At 42.3% G+C, this 19,823-nt stretch overlaps 2 protein-coding genes across 10 annotated transcripts in view; both read right to left on the bottom strand.

The window, feature by feature from the left end:
• The window catches only part of LOC148003533 (uncharacterized), a 54,607-nt gene extending 51,114 nt beyond the window's left edge, over positions 1–3,493 (bottom strand). Inside the window, exon 1 of the mRNA XM_087568667.1 lies at positions 3,352–3,493. The gene's annotated coding sequence lies outside the window, so the exon portion shown is untranslated. The remainder of the gene's footprint in view (positions 1–3,351) is intronic.
• LOC148003532 (disks large homolog 5-like) overlaps positions 1–14,139 on the bottom strand; it is a 31,222-nt gene extending 17,083 nt beyond the window's left edge. For 6 of the 9 annotated variants that reach the window (XM_087568728.1, XM_087568736.1, XM_087568733.1 and 3 more), the window contains exon 1: positions 13,897–14,139. The gene's annotated coding sequence lies outside the window, so the exon portion shown is untranslated. Of the gene's footprint in view, positions 1–3,351; positions 3,750–13,896 lie in introns of those variants that run through there. The other 3 variants (XM_087568730.1, XM_087568732.1, XM_087568735.1) reach the window with 1 other exon arrangement.
• Positions 14,140–19,823: the final 5,684 nt, after the last annotated feature.

The following is a 19,823-nucleotide window of genomic DNA, read 5'->3' as shown; positions in this document are numbered from 1 at the left end:
GTGTCTTCAATTATGTTCCACTGAGCTGCCTGTCTGTATGCCAATACCATACAAACTATTGCTCTGTAATACTGCTTGAGGTCAGAGATGGTGATTCCCCCAGAAGGTCTTTTATTGTTGAGTATAGTTTTGCTATCCTGGGTTTTATGTTATACCAAATGACGGCAAATTGCACTTTGTACCTTTATAAAGAATTGAGTAGGAATATTGTTGGTGATGGCATTGAATCTGTAGATTGCTTTTTGCAAAATGGCCATTTTTTACCATATTCATCCTGCCAATCTATGAGCATGGGAGATCTTTCCATCTTCTGAGATCTTCTTCAATTTCTTCAGAGATTTGAAGTTCTTGTCATACAGTTTTTTTACTTGCTTGGTTCAAGTAACAGCAAGTTATTTTATATTATTTGGGACTGTTGTGAAGGGTGTCATTTCCTTAATTTCTTTCTCAGCCTGTTTACCCTTTGAGTAGAGGAAGACTACTGAATTGTTTGAGTTAATATTATACTCGGCCAGTTTGCTGAAGTTGTTGATCAGGTTAAGTAGTTCTCTGGTGGAATTTCGGTGTTGCTTAAGTAGACTATAACATCATCTTCCAATATTACTATTTTGACTTCATCCCTTCTAATTTTTATCCCTTTGACCTACTTTCATTGTTTGATTGTTATGGCTAGGACCTTAAGTACCATATTGAAAAAGTAGGGAAAGTGTGGGCAGCCTTGTCTAGTCCCTGATTTTAGTGGGATTCCTTCAATTTTCTCAGTTTAGTTTGATGTTACCTACTGGTTTGATGTATTTTACATTTCCCTAATTTAGATATGGGCCTTGAATTCCTGATATTTCCAGGACTTTATTAATGAAAGGGTATTGAATTTTGTCAAATGATTTCTCAGCATCTAATGAAGTGATCATGTGTTTTTTTTCCTTTGAGTTTGTTTATATGGTGAATTTCGTTGATGGATTTCTGTATATTAAACCATCCCTGCAGCCTTGCCATGTCCTACTTGATCATGATGGATGATTGTTTGGATGTGTTCTTGGATTCAGTTTGCAAGAATTTTATTGAGCATTTTGCATCAATATTCATAAATCAAATAGGTCTGAATTACTCTGTCTTTGTTGTATCTTTGTGTGGTTTAGGTATAAGAATAATTGTGCCTTCAGAGAAGGAATTTGGTAGTGCTCTCTCTGTTTCTATAACTGGTAAGCCTAAAACCCCCTGTTCCTGAAACTAACAGAACTTACAGAAAATACATACTTTCTTATCATTCCTCCTCCCCGATGGTCAGTGATTTATTGAGCACCTACTACGATCCTAGCACTGTGCATCTAAGGGTGTAATGGTGAATAAAAAACTTAAGAAAAAGCTTCATTAAGGAATAAAGAAAAATGAAACATAATTTTGAAACTCAGAGTTAAATATAAGCAATACCACCATTTCTTTAACTGGTGATTTCTGAAAAACTCATCATTTTTTCCATGGGCTCCTACAGTAATGACACTAAGCCTTGATTTGGTAAGACACAAATAGGCAACTCACACTTCATTCTTGGCTCTCAAAACTGTCAAAGGGAACAACACTGTTGCTGTCCATTGTGCTTCCCTATCAATCCTGCTATGGATGGTAATACATTCCAGTCTTTTTAATGTGTAAACAGGCCACCACTTGAGGGGAAAGGTTATTATAATTACCCAAACCCATATATTCTCTAAAATTTTCACATAGCATTTTACTGATATCACAATGCAAATTCACCACAGATATTTAACCAATGAAAACAGAAATATTGAATAGCTCTGCAAATAGGATCAATGATCATATACACTTGAAAAGAACTATTATGGAAACAAATGATGTTATAGGAGAAAAGATGCATCATTAAAAGGTACAGAAGCAGCAAAAAAGACACTACATTTCTTGGTTTAAAAGTTAGGTGATACACTTGATCTTTAAAGACAGGCAATGTATTTGATCTTAAAGCCCTTAAACTGTGCCCTGTCCACATAGAAACTGCAGTAGATGACAATCTTTTGTAAGATTTATTTATTTATATGTGAGACAATGCATCTGTCTTCAGACACAACAGAAGAGGGCATCAGTACTCATTACAGATGGTTATGAGCCACCATGTGGTTGCTGGGATTTGAACTCAGGACCTCTGAAAGAACACTTGGTGCTCTTACCCACTGAGCCATCTCTCCAGCCCTCACAACGGCCTCTTACACAGCATCACAGTGGTCTATTTCACTAGATGGCTCCAGGATGATAACAGAGAAACTTTCACAGTTCCTGAGCACTTCTGAGTTCAAACACCACCAGTGCCAACTCTGTGCTGTTGGCACATTCTGACCTGTCTCCTAAAGGTTGTCAGCCACAAAAGTGACAGTTAGCACCACACAGTATTCACTGCCCTATCCTAAAAACACCCTTCGATTCTGAAAAAGCGACATTCCATGCTTGCTCCATATTTGAGGAAGCCAAATGGTTGATCTGGCTCAAGGCTCTACTTTTCTTAGCTCATCAACTTTCTTTTTCCACTTCTTGTCACAAGAAGTATTTTTTTTTTTATGCTGCAACTACACTGCAGTGTTTGAAGGAAACCACCATCAACTCTGGGTGTCACCTCTTGAAATTTAAAATTCACAAAACAATTCTTGGCTTTCTAATCAGCACCATGGAAAATAAACAAAAACAAGCAAAACCATTCCCAAGGAACTTGCTGATCTGGAGGCCTGCTCATAGCAGGTAGGAAAGAATTAAATTATGCAGAACTGTAATCTCTCAGAGCTTTTGGAGGCTAAAAAAGAGGAAATCTCACTTTATGTTCCCTTTCTCCGAGTAATTGAAGGAGGGTATTTTACATCCTCCAAATACAATTTCTTGCAAGGGGCAACCAATTACAAAGTAGAACAGAAGAAATCTATTAAATAATACATTCACTGCCTGAGGTTTTAAGGAAATATTTTCCCATGATCCCTGTCCTTTAACATACAATGGAAACATTACAGGGAGTGTGCCACCAGGCTAAGCTGCCTCTGAAATGCCTGTCCTGCCCTGGCAGGTACAGGCCATTTAATTCCAAGTCATCTGGAGAGGTGTGACAGCCCCAAGTTGCTCTGGGGATGTCAGAGCACAGCTCTCATGCACACTCCAGAGCACCTCTCCACTCTTTCCCAGTGCCATAGGCTTTCCAATCCCTGCTTCAGCTCTCCATACATCCCTGAACCCTCCCTTCCCCTACCCAACGGGCTCACTTTGCATTGCCTCCTTCTGCCACTGCTTTCCCAGGGCGGGGGAGGGGAGCAGAAGGAGCCTAAGGAGGGGCGCGGGTGGCATGGGTCTCCTACCTACCTTGATGATACTGCTCTTAAAGTGCAGCCCGCCCTGCTTGAGGCTTGCTGTCCCTGGGGAGCAGACCGGAGGTCGGGCTAGGGGTCCGCGCGGGCGCCAGGCCTCCAGGTCCCCTGGCAGGACTAGCCTCGGCTTCTTCCCTTGAAACTGCAGGGTGGAGTCGCGGTTGGAAACCCCGCCACTGTCTTAGCGCGCCCTCCCGTGGCCGAGGTGACCCCCCAACGCCGTTACCGCCCCCTTCTCTGTCAGCTTCTTCTGATTTTTCTTTTCATTTTTTTCTTTTCTCTCTTTGTTCGCGACGTGGCGCCTGCGAAGAGCTCGTCTCCAGGAAGGAGGACATCGTGCAGGCAGAATCACCTCTGGGCCCTGCCGGGGTCGGAGAGGGAGAGAGAGGAGTCAGCTTGGGCTGAGGCGCCCACGCTGCGGGCACCCGCGGAAGGAAAACTCGCCCAGGCACACGCTGCTGCCGGCGCCAAATATAACACGCGCGCCCCGTCCCCTCAAGCCCTGCGCTCACCCACGAGCTCCGCGTGCCCTGAGGCCCGGCTCGGGCGCGGTCGAGCTGCGGGGTGGGAAGGACACGTGTGCCCACTCCGCGATGCAGGGAACACCAGGAGGCGCGAAATGGGGAGGTGCGTGGTGCGGAGCCCCGGGCTCCGCTCAGGCCCGTCAGTCCCCTCTCAGGGCTCGGCGGAGGCCGGGCGGCTTCTGCGGCCCCCAGGCCCACCGTGACCTAACCGCGGCCATCGCCTCCGGAGCTTCCAGCTGCCCCAGGCTTGAGGCTTGGGCATGGCGATTGTAGTTGCCACTCTCCTAGGCCGGCTCAGCAGGGTGCAAGCCACCACCTGCTGTCCTCACCTGAAGGCATCCTGATGGGGCTGAGAGCCCACATCCAGCAGGCAAGCCTCAGGGCAGGGGGCCATGGTCTTGGGTCTGCACCTTGTTGCCAGCCCCTCACACATATGGCAGCATCACACATATGGCTCCTTCTACCAACCGCCACTAATTACCATTTGGACATTCCATCACAGTGTTCTCAAGAAGAAAGATGCAAACAAACACAAAAAGAATGAAATTTAAAATCTTTTTTATCAGGCTGGTGAGATGACATGGTGGTTAAGAGCGCTGCTTCTCCAGTGCTCCCAAGTTCAATTCCCAGCAACCACATGGTGACCCACAACTATCTGTAGTGGGATCCAATGCCCTCTTCTGTCTGAATCTCTCTTCTGACATGCAGGCACACTCGCAGAGTGTTCATGTACATAAATACATAAATCTTTAAAAATAAAACCTTCTAATCAGTTAATGTATCTACATCTAGAAGCTAGAAAAGGGTCACAGCAATATTAAAAATAATTCAGACATAACATGGCAGAAATACCTGAAACATTTTAAGGTCATCACACCGACCAAATGAAAGCCACAGGCTATACAGACTACGATGGATGAGGAGAAGGCTTCGTGATCTCTGGGAGTCTCCTTCCCTAGTCTTGGGATAAGACTTCCAGTAAGCCAAGACATATTCCTCTTTCATTTCTCACAGAGCCAGGGGTAGACCCACATATATGATTTCTTTGCCTGCAGTGTTTTTTTATCCAAACGCTGCCCTGTTTGAGGACTAGTCAAGGGTAAGCACCATCAGAGGAAGGCCAGCATATGATTTCTGTGTAACTCTGCTCTGACAGCATGTAGCACAATCCTATCAAGTACTGGAAGCCTTGCTGGAAAGATTAATCAACCTCTAGGATCAAAAGGAAGCAACCGGAGGGCCACATGGCTGTAAATCAAGTCTGAAACCATAACCCATTATGGAAGTTCATCCTTGGATCTTATGTCAAAGAGCATTAGCATCCAAAAGAAACACAAAACTGAAATGGCAAGGTGACGGGTAATGACCCCATGGCAAGGATATCTAAGTCATGTGGAAAGATCCCAGTGCAAAGACATCTAGCAAACATACATGTCCATGAAGCTTTCACCAAGAATCCCCATTCTGTGTTCTAAAACATTATATATACACACACACACACACACACACACAGTGAATCCTCAATTATGGTCAGCTATAGGGATTGATTCTCTGGGAACCTGACTTTGAGATTGAGATAGATGTATAAAGGTATTTGACAAGTGCTCTTGGGGACAATGGCTGTGACAAAGAGGAGAGAAGGGGATTGGGCAGACAGCACTCTGGCTCTAATGCAGTCACAAGGGCATGCAGGCAGCCCTGTGTGGGGCTCAGGAGCTGGCCTGACCCTGAAGTCTGAGCCTGCACTGGAACAAGCAGGAGGCCTGGACTTGAAGTCCCCATTGGCTAAGCATGAGGTTCCTGGTCAGAAACTAGTTACCACATTGTAACCACATGGCCATCCCTTCTCCAATATCATTCTTCCTGAATTTCCAAGTCCAATCATGAGAATATTTGGGGCTACACTCTGATCTTTTACTCAGAGCAAACATAAAACTCAGGCAGATGGGCAGGGAGTGGAATGGCCTAAGGTTAGGCTAAACCTCAATTTTAATGGGTCCATAATTTCAGGAGGGAGTCCATTTGGCATTGTCAACTGTGGCTTCTGTGTTCTTATCCCGGGTGTGGTGACTCTGTCCCGCGCTGTCTCTCGCCAGCAAGAATACGCAGGAACCCTTCATGATAAAAGTCCTGGAAAGAATAGGAATTCAAGGCCCATACCTAAGCATAATAAAAGCCATATACAGCAAACCAATTGCTAACATTAAACTAAATGGAGAGAAACTTGAAGCAATCCCACTAAATCAGGGACTAGACAAGGCTGCCTACTCTCTCCCTACTTATTCAATACAGTTGTTGAAGTTCTAGCCAGAGCAATCAGAAAACAAAAGGAGGTCAAGGGGATACAGATCGGAAAAGAAGAAGTCAAAATATCACTATTTGCAGACGATATGATAGTATATTTAAGTGATCCCAAAAGTTCCACCAGAGAACTACTAAAGCTGATAAACAACTTCAGCAAAGTGGCTGGGTATAAAATTAACTCAAATAAATCTGTAGCCTTCCTCTACACAAAAGAGAAAAAAGCCGAGAAAGAAATCAGGGAAACGACACCCTTCATAATAGACCCAAATAATATAAAGTAACTCGGTGTGACGTTAACTAAGCAAGTAAAAGATCTGTACAATAAGAACTTCAAGACTCTGAAGAAAGAAATTGAAGAATTCCTCAGAAGATGGAAAGATCTTCCATGCTCATGGATTGGCAGGATTAATATAGTAAAAATGGCCATTTTACCAAAAGCGATCTACAGATTCAATGCAATCCCCATCAAAATACCAATCCAATTCTTCAAAGAGTTAGACAGAACAATTTGCAAATTCATCTGGAATAACAAAAAACCCAGGATAGCTAAAACTATCCTCAACAATAAAAGGACTTCAGGGGGAATCACTATCCCTGAACTCAAGCAGTATTACAGAGCAATAGTGATAAAAACTGCATGGTATTGGTACAGAGACAGACAGATAGACCAATGGAACAGAATTGAACACCCAGAAATAAACACACACACCTATGGGCACTTGATTTTTGACAAAGAAGCCAAAACAATCAAATGGAAAAAAGATAGCATTTTCAGAAAATGGTGCTGGTTCAACTGGAGGTCAACATGTAGAATAATGCAGATCGATCCATGCTTATCACCCTGTACAAAGCATAAGTCCAAGTGGATCAAGGACCTCCACATCAAGCCAGACACACTCAAACTAATAGAAGAAAAACTAGGGAAGCATCTGGAACACATGGGCTCTGGAAAAAATTTCCTGAACAAAACACCAATGGCTTATGCTCTAAGATCAAGAATCGATTAATGGGATCTCATAAAACTGCAAAGCTTCTGTAAGGCAAAGGACACTGTGGTTAGGACAAAATGGCAACCAACAGATTGGGAAAAGATCTTTACCAATCCTACAACAGATAGAGGCCTTATATCCAAAATATACAAAGAACTCAAGAAGTTAGACCGCAGGGAGACAAATAACCCTATTAAAAAATGGGGTTCAGAGCTAAACAAAGAATTCACAGCTGAGGAATGCCGAATGGCTGAGAAACACCTAAAGAAATGTTCAACATCTTTAGTCATAAGGGAAATGCAAATCAAAACAACCCTGAGATTTCACCTCACACCAGTGAGAATGGCTAAGATCAAAAACTCAGGTCACAGCAGATGCTGGTGAGGATGCGGAGAAAGAGGTACACTCCTCCATTGTTGGTGGGATTGCAGACTGGTACAACCATTCTGGAAATCAGTCTGGAGGTTCTTCAGAAAATTGGACGTTGAACTGCCTGAGGATCCAGCTATACCTCTCTTGGGCATATACCCAAAAGATGCCCCAACATATAAAAAAGACATGTACCCACTATGTTCATTGCAGCCTTATTTATAATAGCCAGAAGCTGGAAAGAACCCAGATGCCCTCAACAGAGGAATGGATACAGAAAATGTGGTACATCTACACAATGGAATATTACTCAGCTATCAAAAACAATGACTTCATGAAATTCGTAGGCAAATGGTCGGAACTGGAAAATATCATCCTGAGTGAGGTAACCCAATCACAGAAAAACACACATGGTATGCACTCATTGATAAGTGGCTGTTAGCCCAAATGCTTGAATTAGCCTAGATGCCTAGAACAAATGAAACTCAAGACAGATGATCAAAATGTGAATGCTTCACTCCTTCTTTAAAAGGGGAACAAGAATACCCTTGGCAGGGAATAGAGAGGCAAAGATTAAAACAGACACAGAAGGAAGACCCATTCAGAGCCTGCCCCACATGTGGCCCATACATATACAGCCATCCAATTAGACAAGATGGATGAAGCAAAGAAGTGCAGGTTGACAGGAGCAGGGTGTAGATCTCTCCCGAGAGACACAGCCAAAATACAGCAAACACAGAGGCGTATGCCAGCAGCAAACCACTGAATTGAGAATAGGACCCCCGTTGAAGGAATCAGAGAAAGGACTGGAAGAGCTTGAAGGGGCTCAAGACCCCATATGTACAACAATGCCAAGCAACCAGAGCCTCCAGGGATTAAGCCACTACCTAAAGACTATACATGGACTGACCCTGGACTCTGACCTCATAGGTAGCAATGAATATCCTAGTAAGAGCACCAGTGGAAGGGGAAGCCATGGGTCCTGCTAAGACTGAACCCCCAGTGAACTAGATTGTTGGGGGGAGGGTGGCAAGGGGGGGAGGATTGGGAGGGCAACACCCATAAAGTAGGGGAGGGAGGAGGGGGATGTTTGCCCGGAAACCGGGAAAGGGAGTAACACTCGAAATGTATATAAGAAATACTCAAGTTAACAAAAGAAAAAAAAAAAAAAGAATACGCGGGAACACACGAATCCTTTTGTAGCCAAAATGCTTATATTTATTAATAATAGAGGGCGGCGGGGCGCCACCATGGTGCGGCTTATATATACCATAGCGCGGCGCATCCACACCTGATTAGTTGCTTACCCATGATCTCATTAGGCACGCCCCAGAGTGGGCAAAGACCTGGCACAAAGGTACTCTTGCAAATGCGCACACAGTTAACTTCCTGAAAGGAAGTCGGCTGGCGCCATCTTGTAATGGCGAAACTATCTCGGCTTTCCACATGGGGCACAGTGGAAGCCAGCGCCATCTTGTGATGGCGAATATTATTGCGGCCCTCTACATCTACCCCTTATTATTTTATTAATTAATAATAAATTATTTTCTAGGCTGGTCTAGGTCTCTGAAGTTATGTCCATCTGCTGTGGCTCCTGTCTTAGGTCGTTCCTCTATGTCACAGCCTTATCTGTCGAAGGGTAACCCTATCGCCACCGGGCCCCATGTACTGTGCATGAGGAAAGTTGCCCATCACTGGATACCACAGTGCTGTGTGACAGTAACTGTTAAGTGACCTAGGGCGAACTCTATAAAGAGGCCAGCCAGAAAATGAGTTAGTGGGGAAGTCATGATCGCCCTATCGCGTGTAAAGAGGAAACCTCAGCGATGTGGAAGGGCTGATCAAAGAATCATTGAGTGTCTCTCATCCCAGTGCAATGGATCCACAGATCCATGGGGTACAAGAGCAGAGAACTCAGATACCGACTAATTTTTGAAGATAGATAACCAAATTTCAGCGGGGGGGCCCTTGTTCAATGGCCACAAGTGGTTGAGTGACAACGAACTCGTCAAGTTTCTGTTGAGATCTGATTTTGCAAACCAACCATAGCATGAACACTAATCCACAGCATAGGGCTGCACCAAACAGAGCCACTCCAGATAAGTGGTGGGCACCTCATCTGGTTCATCTCAGCTGTTACCACCAAGGGCCATAGTCAAGCCGCTCCTATAATAAAATTTAGAATTCCCAATTGTTAACAACTACTCCGGAAAGTTCACCCACTGTGCTTCTCTAAGCATAGATTGGGGGAGGGTAACTCCAGACACTGTAGACACAATGGCTATAGCAGTAAATGGCTGCTACAATAGCAGCGAAAGTGTCAAGGTCTTTCCCAGGACAGTTCAGAATCAGTCATTCTTCTCTGGAACAACCAGCAGGCAATGGAACCATGTCTGAGATCTGCATAACCAGGACAGAATTCCCCAGTCCACAGCAGCTTTATGCAGGTGGCATTCCTGTGAAGGTATAGACTGCAAGATGACAACACCAGTTAAGGCAGCAAGAGTCACCAGGGGAATGAGGGGGGCAGCAATGGCTGGAGTCCAGTCTTTTCCAGAAAGCAGCAGTGCACAGAGGGTCAGAGAGCAGGCCACAGTGGGACGGGACACACGCAGCGGTAACACGGACTGCAGCAACGCCAAAATCTCTGTGATGACAAAAGATGAGGGGGAATCTTCCATCTTCTTCTCAGGGCAGAGGAATGACTCCAGTGACCCGAACCAGGAGAGCTGAATTTTTATGTAACCAGGATCAGCAAGTCTCAGCAAACACCTCTGGCAGCTGGCACACTCTTGTAGCATCCTGTAGAAAAAACACAAACATTCCCTCTTCCCCATATACAATATCTGGACAGGATCATGTCAATATGTGAATCTTTCTATTTCACCTAGGCAGAAGTATGCCTAGTTGTAGGGTGCCATAAAGTTTGGCATCCAAATTTTAAAATTGAAATAAAAGGAGCATTAATTAGCATACAGGGATAACTCCCCCTTTTTATTTATTAAGATATAGTTAAGATATTATTTATTAAGGTAAGTCCTCGAGGATTGAATTGAGGACACTGAGCACTTGTATTTATAAATTGACTTGTATACCAAATTATTGTTTCTAGCATTATTGTTTTGGATATATAAAGAATGAGATTTTTTGACTAATTGTTCCTATGTAAGGCCTATAATCTGTCTGGTATCATTGTCCTCCCTTGTTAAGGAGTCTAGGCAATCTAGTTTGAGTTCTTAAATGGTTTGTTAAGGAACAGTACTTAGTGCTCTTAACCACTAAGCCATCTCTTCAGCCCCTCACCAGCTTTATTTACCTAAACATAAGCATTAATTAGAAATGTCAAAACCTGTAAATATTGCCTAGATTTAGTTGTACTAGAAATCCCTGAGCTGGGAGGGTGAGGCTGGAAATTGAAAGTAAGCAAATGGAGTCTTCTTCTTTTCATATTAACTCCATTACCATTTTCAAAGAGCTGGGTCTATGGTTTTGTTTAGTTGTCTGAGCCAGAGCACTGAAAGGACAGTGAGTTGTCAGACAATCACACTGAAATCACTCATTGATTTTAAATAGAAAACCTGTCTCTAGTAAAGAATTAAGTAATTGAAATCAATTGTAAACCACAAGCCATACATTGGCTATCAGTATGTGAATTGAAAGCTTGATTTAAAAACAGTGGCTAAACCACAGAAATTAATAATCTGTGTTGAAGCAGCAGAAACTCAAGAGAATAAACAAGTGATCCAATCATACATGTAACCTTTTCATTAGATGAACCACCTATAAACACAGTAAGCTCATATGGGTTGTATGCACAAATATATAGGAAGTACAAAAGCATGTAAAGAGTAAAATTATCAATTTTGCCTGAAAAATTTGTATATGTAATAGGCCAAATATCAGTATTTTGTAATAACCAATTTAACTGTTGTTTGGAATAAGATGTTTTACCAGGTTTCTTTTTAAAATACTTCCATGACTCTAGCCTACAATTTTGTATTAACACAACTGAAGCTTTATCTCCAATGTGGATAACAAAGACCTAAGTCCTCTGGTAAGGTGAGGTACTTAGCCAATTAACATATCCTTAGAAGCTTAAAATTAGTTTCAAATATTCTTTTCTGGAATAGTGCAACAGCTACTCCCCAAATATTAAAGCTCATTTTGAGAGCAAAAGTTTGTAGTAAAAGTTTCCATATACACTGAAAGATTTAAAGTTCTGACTTCTTACATTGAAGAAGTGACAAAATTACATAATATAAGGCTATTAGCCATTCTTTTGTAAAATTTTTAATGATATCACTTTATGGGCTCTCTAAAATTATAAGCAAGCTCACGAAATGGAAACTCACAATCGCCAGGACGTAAATAAATTGCATAAAAACAATCCTCTGAATCAATCTTGAAATGGCAGTTGGAGTAAACAAACTGGCTGTAATGCTCTCACAAGTTTCAAAACCTCATCAATCCTTCGTAAATCTTGTAACAATCTCTATCTGTTTGATTTTTTCTTAATTACAAATAAATTTGAGTTAGTCAGTGTAACACTGGCAATCCTTAATCACAATCTTTAAGTTCTCCTTGTAACACCAGAACACAGCCACAACTTTGGAAAGTCACCTGAGTCCTGAGTATGTGACTAGGCAGCTTGGGGCAGTGGAATTAGCATCAAAATACAGATAACTTCAGGGCAAACCACAACTTTGGAAAGCAAAACTCAACTTCTAACAAACTAGCCTCTAAAATCCAGTCTCCAAAACACCGTTACAAAGTTTGACTGTCAATTCCTACAAATGAATGCACGATGGTGTGGTCTCCAATACCTGAAGAAAGAGACATTGCCCTAAAATCTTTTAGAAGCCTGGTTTCTAGAATAAGAATTCCATAAAAATATTATCTCAATTTAGACCTGTTTCCCTAGGTTGGCCCATGTCACATGTGGTCTAGAATGACTTTATCCAAATTAGTTTTAAGCCAACTTTCTGTTACCAATGTTATACCTTTTTAACCATATCTAATAACTTGAAAGACAATAGCCCATAACCAAGGCACGTAGAGCATATTTGTACATTTAAAACCAATGAGAAACAAAATTGAAGTGGCTACACATATCTTAATATTTAGACCATACACCATTTTTACCTTTTTAGCTATGATTTTAAGAGAAGCACCTTGTCACCTGTTGAGTCAAAGAAGAAGTCAGGGATTTTTCTAAGAGAAACAGCTATCAGCTCTTGCACCAAAGAAGCTGAGGAGCTGCTGGCGCCTTTAAGATCAGCTCGTGCAGACGCTTAGCCCCAGGGCAGCTTCTCCAGCTGACCTAGACTCCTGGCTACATGTGCAGGGCTTCAAAGGCCGATAGAAGCTGCTTTTTATTCATTTGTTCCTTTTTGAAAGGAGTTAAAACCAAATCAAGATGTGGACGATTGACAGATAAAGTTTTCACCATTTTTTCTTTTGAACATGAAACATAAAACATTTAAGCAACAAGAAACAAAAACCACAGACATAAACTGACATACAGGGACAGCTTGGTGCACCAAGGACAGACAATAGACAAAGAGGGAAAAAAATAGATGGTATCAGCAGAGAGGTAGGATTTTCCCTTTCCCACCACTTCCATGGTGACTATCCACTCGAGTGGAGTTGATATGGACGATGGATTGTCTCAATTCCTGGACTAGTCCATCAACGTGTTGAAACCAAATTCCTGTAAGATACTGAGATATATTACGGGATATCTAAGCAGCCCGACCGACATTCACAAATGGTATGGAAGTGAAACACAGTCCTGAATATTTTTACTCACAACCCAATTACATTAACTCCATCAAGCTGTGCGTGGGCGTTGAGATGTCCTTTTGTTTGATTCTCCTGAATAAATTTTCAGGCGGTCTACCTCTATCAAGTCTGATCAGTATGACTCTGTGAAGCTTCCAGAGCCTAATCACACCTTTTACAAGCACAAAGACAAAATTTTTCTCCTAAAATACTGTGTTCCTTTTATCTCCTCCTTTTTTCTCTCCCGGGGCATTTTTTCCCCAATCTCTCGCCTCCACATATCTGAAGTCTTCAGAGGGGACTGTCTGCTTATTATCTTTTTTCCTTGAGCTCTTTAATTTTTTACCCAACCCTGTTTCTGACATGCCGCCTTGTACCTCCTCCAGCACTCTCTGCTTTGCTATTACAGCTGGGCAGCTCCCATGCGACCTCTGACGCCATCTGGCAGTAGCTAGAAACTCAAAGGCCAATAAAGAAAGCCCGAGGGTTGCCAAAACGATAATAAAAACTTCCGCCGCATCTAGCAGGGGAGTGAAGTAGAACAAATCAAGACGCATGTCTCTCAGGGCCTACCTTTTAAACACTACAGTTCTGGATTCCTTCCGCAGGCGGAAGACCCCCTCTTGGCGCCTGGCGATGGCGTGGCATCCCGGGTTCTCGGCACCAAATGTCCCACGCTGTCTCTCGCCAGCAAGAATACGCGGGAACACACAAATCCTTCTGTAGGCAAAATGCTTATATTTATTAATAATAGAGGGCGGCGGGGCGCCAGCATGGCGCGGCTTATATACACCCTAGCGCGGCGCATCCACACCTGATTGGTTGCTTACCCATGATCTCATTAGGCACGCCCCGGAGTGGGCAAAGACCTGGCACGAAGGCACTCTTGCACATGCGCACAGAGTTAACTTCCTGAAAGGAAGTCGGTTGGCGGGGAGGAGGCCAGTGCCATCTTGTAATGGCGAAACTATCTCGGCCTTCCACGTGGGGCACAGTGGAAGCCAGCGCCATCTTGTGGTGGCGAATGTTATTGCGGCCCTCTACACTGACTCTGTGAAACGATGCCAACTAACCTCACATATGTTAGGGTGAAAATCATGTATGACTTTTCTGGGAAGAAATCTGCCTTTTCCTACCATCTGGAGTTATACAACATCACTATGTCAAGCTCAGAATAGAGGGGTGGAGATTGTGGAGGCCATAGAAGTTGAGCATCTTTTCTGATTATGGCACATATTTTTTCCTATGTAATTATTCCTTGCTCTTTCACTAATGATGGTTGACTTCATTCCTGGCCTGAAGTAAACTGGATTCCAAGGTTTTGGATTAGGGAAGCCCCTATTTTTGAGATGACAGGCCCAGCAAGGGATCCCACTGCATACAGGTTCCTATTCCCAAGGAAGTTGTTGCTGCAGAATCACAGCATGGGGGCAGCAGCACAGGATGTCTCCCAGCTTTCTCTCCTGAAACTGCTGCAACTGTAATAAGGCTGTTTGTTTGTTTGTTTGTTTGCTTTTTATTGGAAATACCTACAAAGCTGAGCAGAGTCAATACATGCCTTTAATTTCAGGACCCACAAGGTATTTTTTTTTTTTTTTTGCTTTTGTTTTTGTTTTATTTCGTTTGATTATCTGTAATTGTTTTTAGGATTCTTATTGTTTTCTTTGGTAATTCCCTCTAGCTCTTCACTCTGTACCTAGAATGTGAAGCCCATGCTCTGCATGGGCCTATTATTCATGTTAAGCATTTTATTCTTACCACCAACACCACAGATGATCACATTATTTACTTTCAAATCAGGAAAACAGGTAGAAAGAAGAGAGCTATGTTGTTTGGTCTCAGGTAACCAGCCAATCAGGAGTGTAGGATGGCTTACCAATGTTTTGGATTAGGTAAGCTTCTGTTATTGAGATGAAAGGCCTCTGCTGAAGCCTCCAGTTGAGTAACAGAGAGCCTGGAAAGACAGAAAGAGTGGTTGTGCCCTGAAGGTGAAGGCTGGCCCTTCAGTGCGTCTGCAGCCTGAGGCAGAGTTCTATTGGGAACAGAAGAGCACTTGGCCAGAGATCATAGGGGACTGCATTTTGGTTGAGCCCTGACACCTGGATGAGCAGAGGCCTCCACAGTCCTGATAAAGGGAAACAGATCCACATAGATGTGAGGGAACAGTGGATCTTTGAACTGCATGTTATCTACTTCATATATCTTTGCTGTGAACATAGTATATGTAAATGACAAGGGCATTCTACTTTATCACATCTAGTCTCTCTAGATTTTCAAATGTGTGCAAGTTTAAACACAGTAGAGTTAGTTCAGCAATACATTGTGTCCCATTTTGTTAAAGACTTTATTTTATTTCTATTTATATATTTTTTTTCTTTTTCAATTTACATCTTGCTCACTGACTACTGATACCTAATTACTGTCTCCCACAATCCTTCCCCAATTCTCCTGGCACAGTCTTCTCTGACTGTATGTGGGCCAACTGTCTCAGTACCTCCCTTCTTTTAACAAAGCCTTTCCTGGGGGCATTGGTGAGGATGCTGGTTTTGAATGCCTTGGACTTGGCTTCTTCATGCTCCAATTTGCTGGCTTTGGGAAATTTGTGAAGAACTGTCTGTGAACTTGGTACTTTCTCCAGATGGTACACAAGAAGCAATGGTTGTTAATATTTCTGAGAGTATATTTCAATCAAACCTCTCCTACTAATATCCTAACAATGACAAAGGTAATGGGAGGCTACACATCTATTCCATTAGTTTTCAGTTCTTCTCAGAGCAGCAGTGTAGAAGCCCACAAAGCTGGCAAAGTGAAGTGAGGTCACGCAGGGGTCCTAAGAGCACAGTCCTACTATCTTAGAGTAACTCCTAGGGACTTACCAGATCCACACACCAATAGCTCCATATGCACTGGACCCCAGGGAAGTGCTCAACATTCATTGCTTTTGTCACTCAGTTTGCCACAAACGTTAGAAATCTGAAAAGTTCAGGAAACTTGAAGGTGTGAATAAGTCCCAGTGACTGGAGTGGGCTCAAACAGTCTGTGACAACAAAGAACTGATTGAGCATCCAAGAAACAAGACGCTCACCAGGATCATAGTTTTATCCCAGTAAGAAAATTTTAATATTACTGCTTCAGGTGAAAAGATAAATTAGGAGGTCTAGGCCAAAAAGTTTATCCTCTGGCCCCAAGGTTGCAGCCATTCTTTCAGACTTTCCTGGCCCTTTGTCACAGGATCAGAGTTCTCAACAGGAAGCAGGGTTATCTGGAAGGCGCATAATACATATCCACAGATTACTCTTTAGGTACAATCTGATAGGCAATTTCAAGGCTTAACGTGATTCTCTCTGTCACTCTCTCTCTCTCTCTGTCTCTCTCTCTCTCACTCTGAATCTCTCTCTGTCTCTCTCACTCTGTCTCTCTGTCTCTGTCTCTGTCTCTCTCTCACACACACATACACACATACACACAGTTTGTGGCTACAGTCACTTTGCATTCTTTTGTGCACTCTGCCTTTTTTATTGCAGTTTTCTTTTCTCAAAATCCCACTCTCATGCACACGTCTGTTCATTACCCTTTCATTCTCACACACACTCTTCAAACACACCTCACATTCTCTCTCCACTCACTCTTCACATGCTCTTCTCATGCTCTCTCATTCGCTCTCACATTTGTTCTTACATTAGCTCTGTCATGTACTCTCTCATTCACTGCCTGATGCTCTCTCTCATTTACTCTTCACATGTTCTGTAGCCTTTCTCTTGCCCCACTCCTTTATTCATGATGCAAAAGCATGTAGAAAAATGACATTTTATAATCATTGCCAAATCAAATGCAAAGAATGACTACATCCCACAAAGAACTAAGAATTACAACTGTTCCCCAAAGTTTCAGGCTTGCACTATACCCAGGCCTGTGGCCAATATAATAATAATAATTGTAAACTTATCATTACTTGAAGTTTAACTCTTTACTTTTATACTTCAGAGTCCAAAGCTCCGAGATCAGCTAATTGCATTTTCCTGTGACACTCTAATGATAAATGACATAGGCAAAACTGCCAGGCAGTGGCCAGAAAGAATCAAGGTAACCCTTAGCACACTAATTCCACTAGCGTTCTGTTCCTTGCACACAATGACTCTCATAAGGGTTCCAGTAGTTAGACTTAGTTTACTAGTATATTATTTTATGTATTCTATACTTCCTTAACCAGTCTATAATATTATGTAAAACTTACTTCCTAACTTCAATAACTTTTTCCTTTCTTAGGGTCCCAATGTTGGCTCTAATACATTTTCTCTTATTTTCTTCAAGCTGTCTTTGCAAGTAAAACCCTAATCTAGAACTACAATTCTGCAGTTATTACATTTTTTCCAAGATGAGAATACACAGTATCCACCTGGGCCATTAGGGCTGTGCTGTGCTGTGCCCCTATGCATCAATTTCCAATTGTCTAAGAATCATAACCTCAAGGAACATCTAGTTTCACAGAATTCACCAGAGCAGAAGGAGAAAGAAGTAGGAAAGTCAGGTATAATACAATAATTGTGCACACCAAGGCCAACTGAAAGGCAGTCACACACAAATGAAATCTATACAGCCGTTGTCCAGGGCTAAGGTTTGGAGAAATGGAAACAACCAGTTTTTACAAAGAGCTACTGCGGGCTACTGAGATGTCTCCATTGTATGTTGTCCCCAGCATTAGCCAGAACTCAGACAACAAAGGGAGGTCAAAGGGATACAGATTGGAGAGGAAGAAGCCAAAATATCACTGTTGCAGAGGATAGGGTAGTATACATGGGACACCCCAAAAGTTAAAACAGAGAACTCCTAAGCATGATAAACAACTTCAGCAAAGTGGTTGGGTATAAAATTAACTCAAACAAATCAGTAGCCTTCCTCTACACAAAAAAAAAAAAAAAAAACAAGCTGAGAAAGAAATTAGGGAAATGACACCTTTCATAATAGTCCCAAATCATATAAAAATACCTCAGTGTGACTTTTATCAAACAAGTGAAAGATCTGTGTGACAACAACTTCATGATATGAAGAAAGAAATTGAAGAAGATCTCAGAAAATGGAAAGATCTCCCATGTTCATGGCTTGGCAGTATGAAGATAGTAAAAATGGCCAATTTCCCAAAGTGACCTACAGTTGCAATGAAATCTCCATCAAAATTCGATTCCAATTTTTCATAGGGTTAGACAGAACAATTTGCAAATTCATTTGGAATAACAAGTAATGCAGGATAGCTAAAACTATCCTCAACAATAAAAGGACTTCCCTGGGAATCACCATCCCTGAACTCAAGCAGTTTACAGATCATTAGTGATAAAACTGTATGGTATTGGTACAGAGACAGGAAGATAGACCAGTGGAATAGAACTGCAGACCCAGAAATGAACCAGCACACCTATGGTCCCTTGGTTTTTGACAAAGGAGACAAAAGCATCCAGTGGAAAAAGGATAGCATTTTTAGCAAAGGGTGCTGGTTCAAATGGAGGTCAGCATATGGAGGAGTACAAATCATCCTCTTCTTATTGCCCTGTGTAAAGCTTAAGTCCAGGTGGATCAAGGACCTCTACATCAAACCAGATCACTCAAACTAATAGAAGCAAAAGCGAGGAAGAATCTTGAACACATGGACACTGGAAAAAAGGTCCTGAACAAAACACGAATGGCTTATGCTCTAAGATCAAGAGTAGACAAATGGGACCTCATAAAGCTACAAAGCTTCTGTAAGACAAAGGACGCTGTGGTTAGGACAAAACAGCAACCAACAGATTGGGAAAAGACCTTTACTAATCCTACAACTGATAGTGGGCTAATATCCAAAATATACAAGAACTCATGAAGTTGGACTGCAGGGAGACTAATAATCCTATTAAAAATTGCAGTTCAGAGCTAAACAAAGAATTCATAGCTGAGGAATATGGAGTGGCTGAGAAGCACAAAAAGAAATGTTCAACATCTTTAGTTATGTGGGAAATGCAAATCAAAACAACCCTGAGATTCCACCTCACACCAGTCTGAATGGCTAAGATCAAACACTCAGGTGACAGAAGATGCTTGCACGGATGTGAGAAAGAGGAACATTCCTCCATTGTCGGTGAGACTGCAGACTGGTACAACCATTCTGGATATCAGTCTGGAGGTTCCTCAGAAAATTAGACATTGCACTAGCTGAGGACCCAGCTATACCTCTCTTGCACATATACCCAAAAGATGCTCCAACATACAACAGGGCACATGCTCTACCATGTTCATAGCAGCCTTATTTATAATAGTCAGAAAATGAAAAGATCCCAGATGCCCTTCAACAGAGGAATGGAAACAGAAAGTGTGGTACATCTACACAATGGAGTACTACAGAGATATCAAAAACAATGACTTCATGAAATTCATAGGCAAAGAGAACGAACTAAAACATATCATCCTGAGTGAGTTAACCCAATGACAGAAACACACACATGGTATGCACTCACTGATAAGTGGACATTAGC

The sequence above is a fragment of the Rattus norvegicus genome, chromosome 9 (assembly GCF_021556685.1).
Source record: "Rattus norvegicus strain SHRSP/BbbUtx chromosome 9, alternate assembly SHRSP_T2T, whole genome shotgun sequence".
Lineage (NCBI taxonomy): Eukaryota > Metazoa > Chordata > Mammalia > Rodentia > Muridae > Rattus > Rattus norvegicus.
Note: the sequence above shows the minus strand (reverse complement) of the source record. Positions and strands in the feature narration are given on the sequence as shown.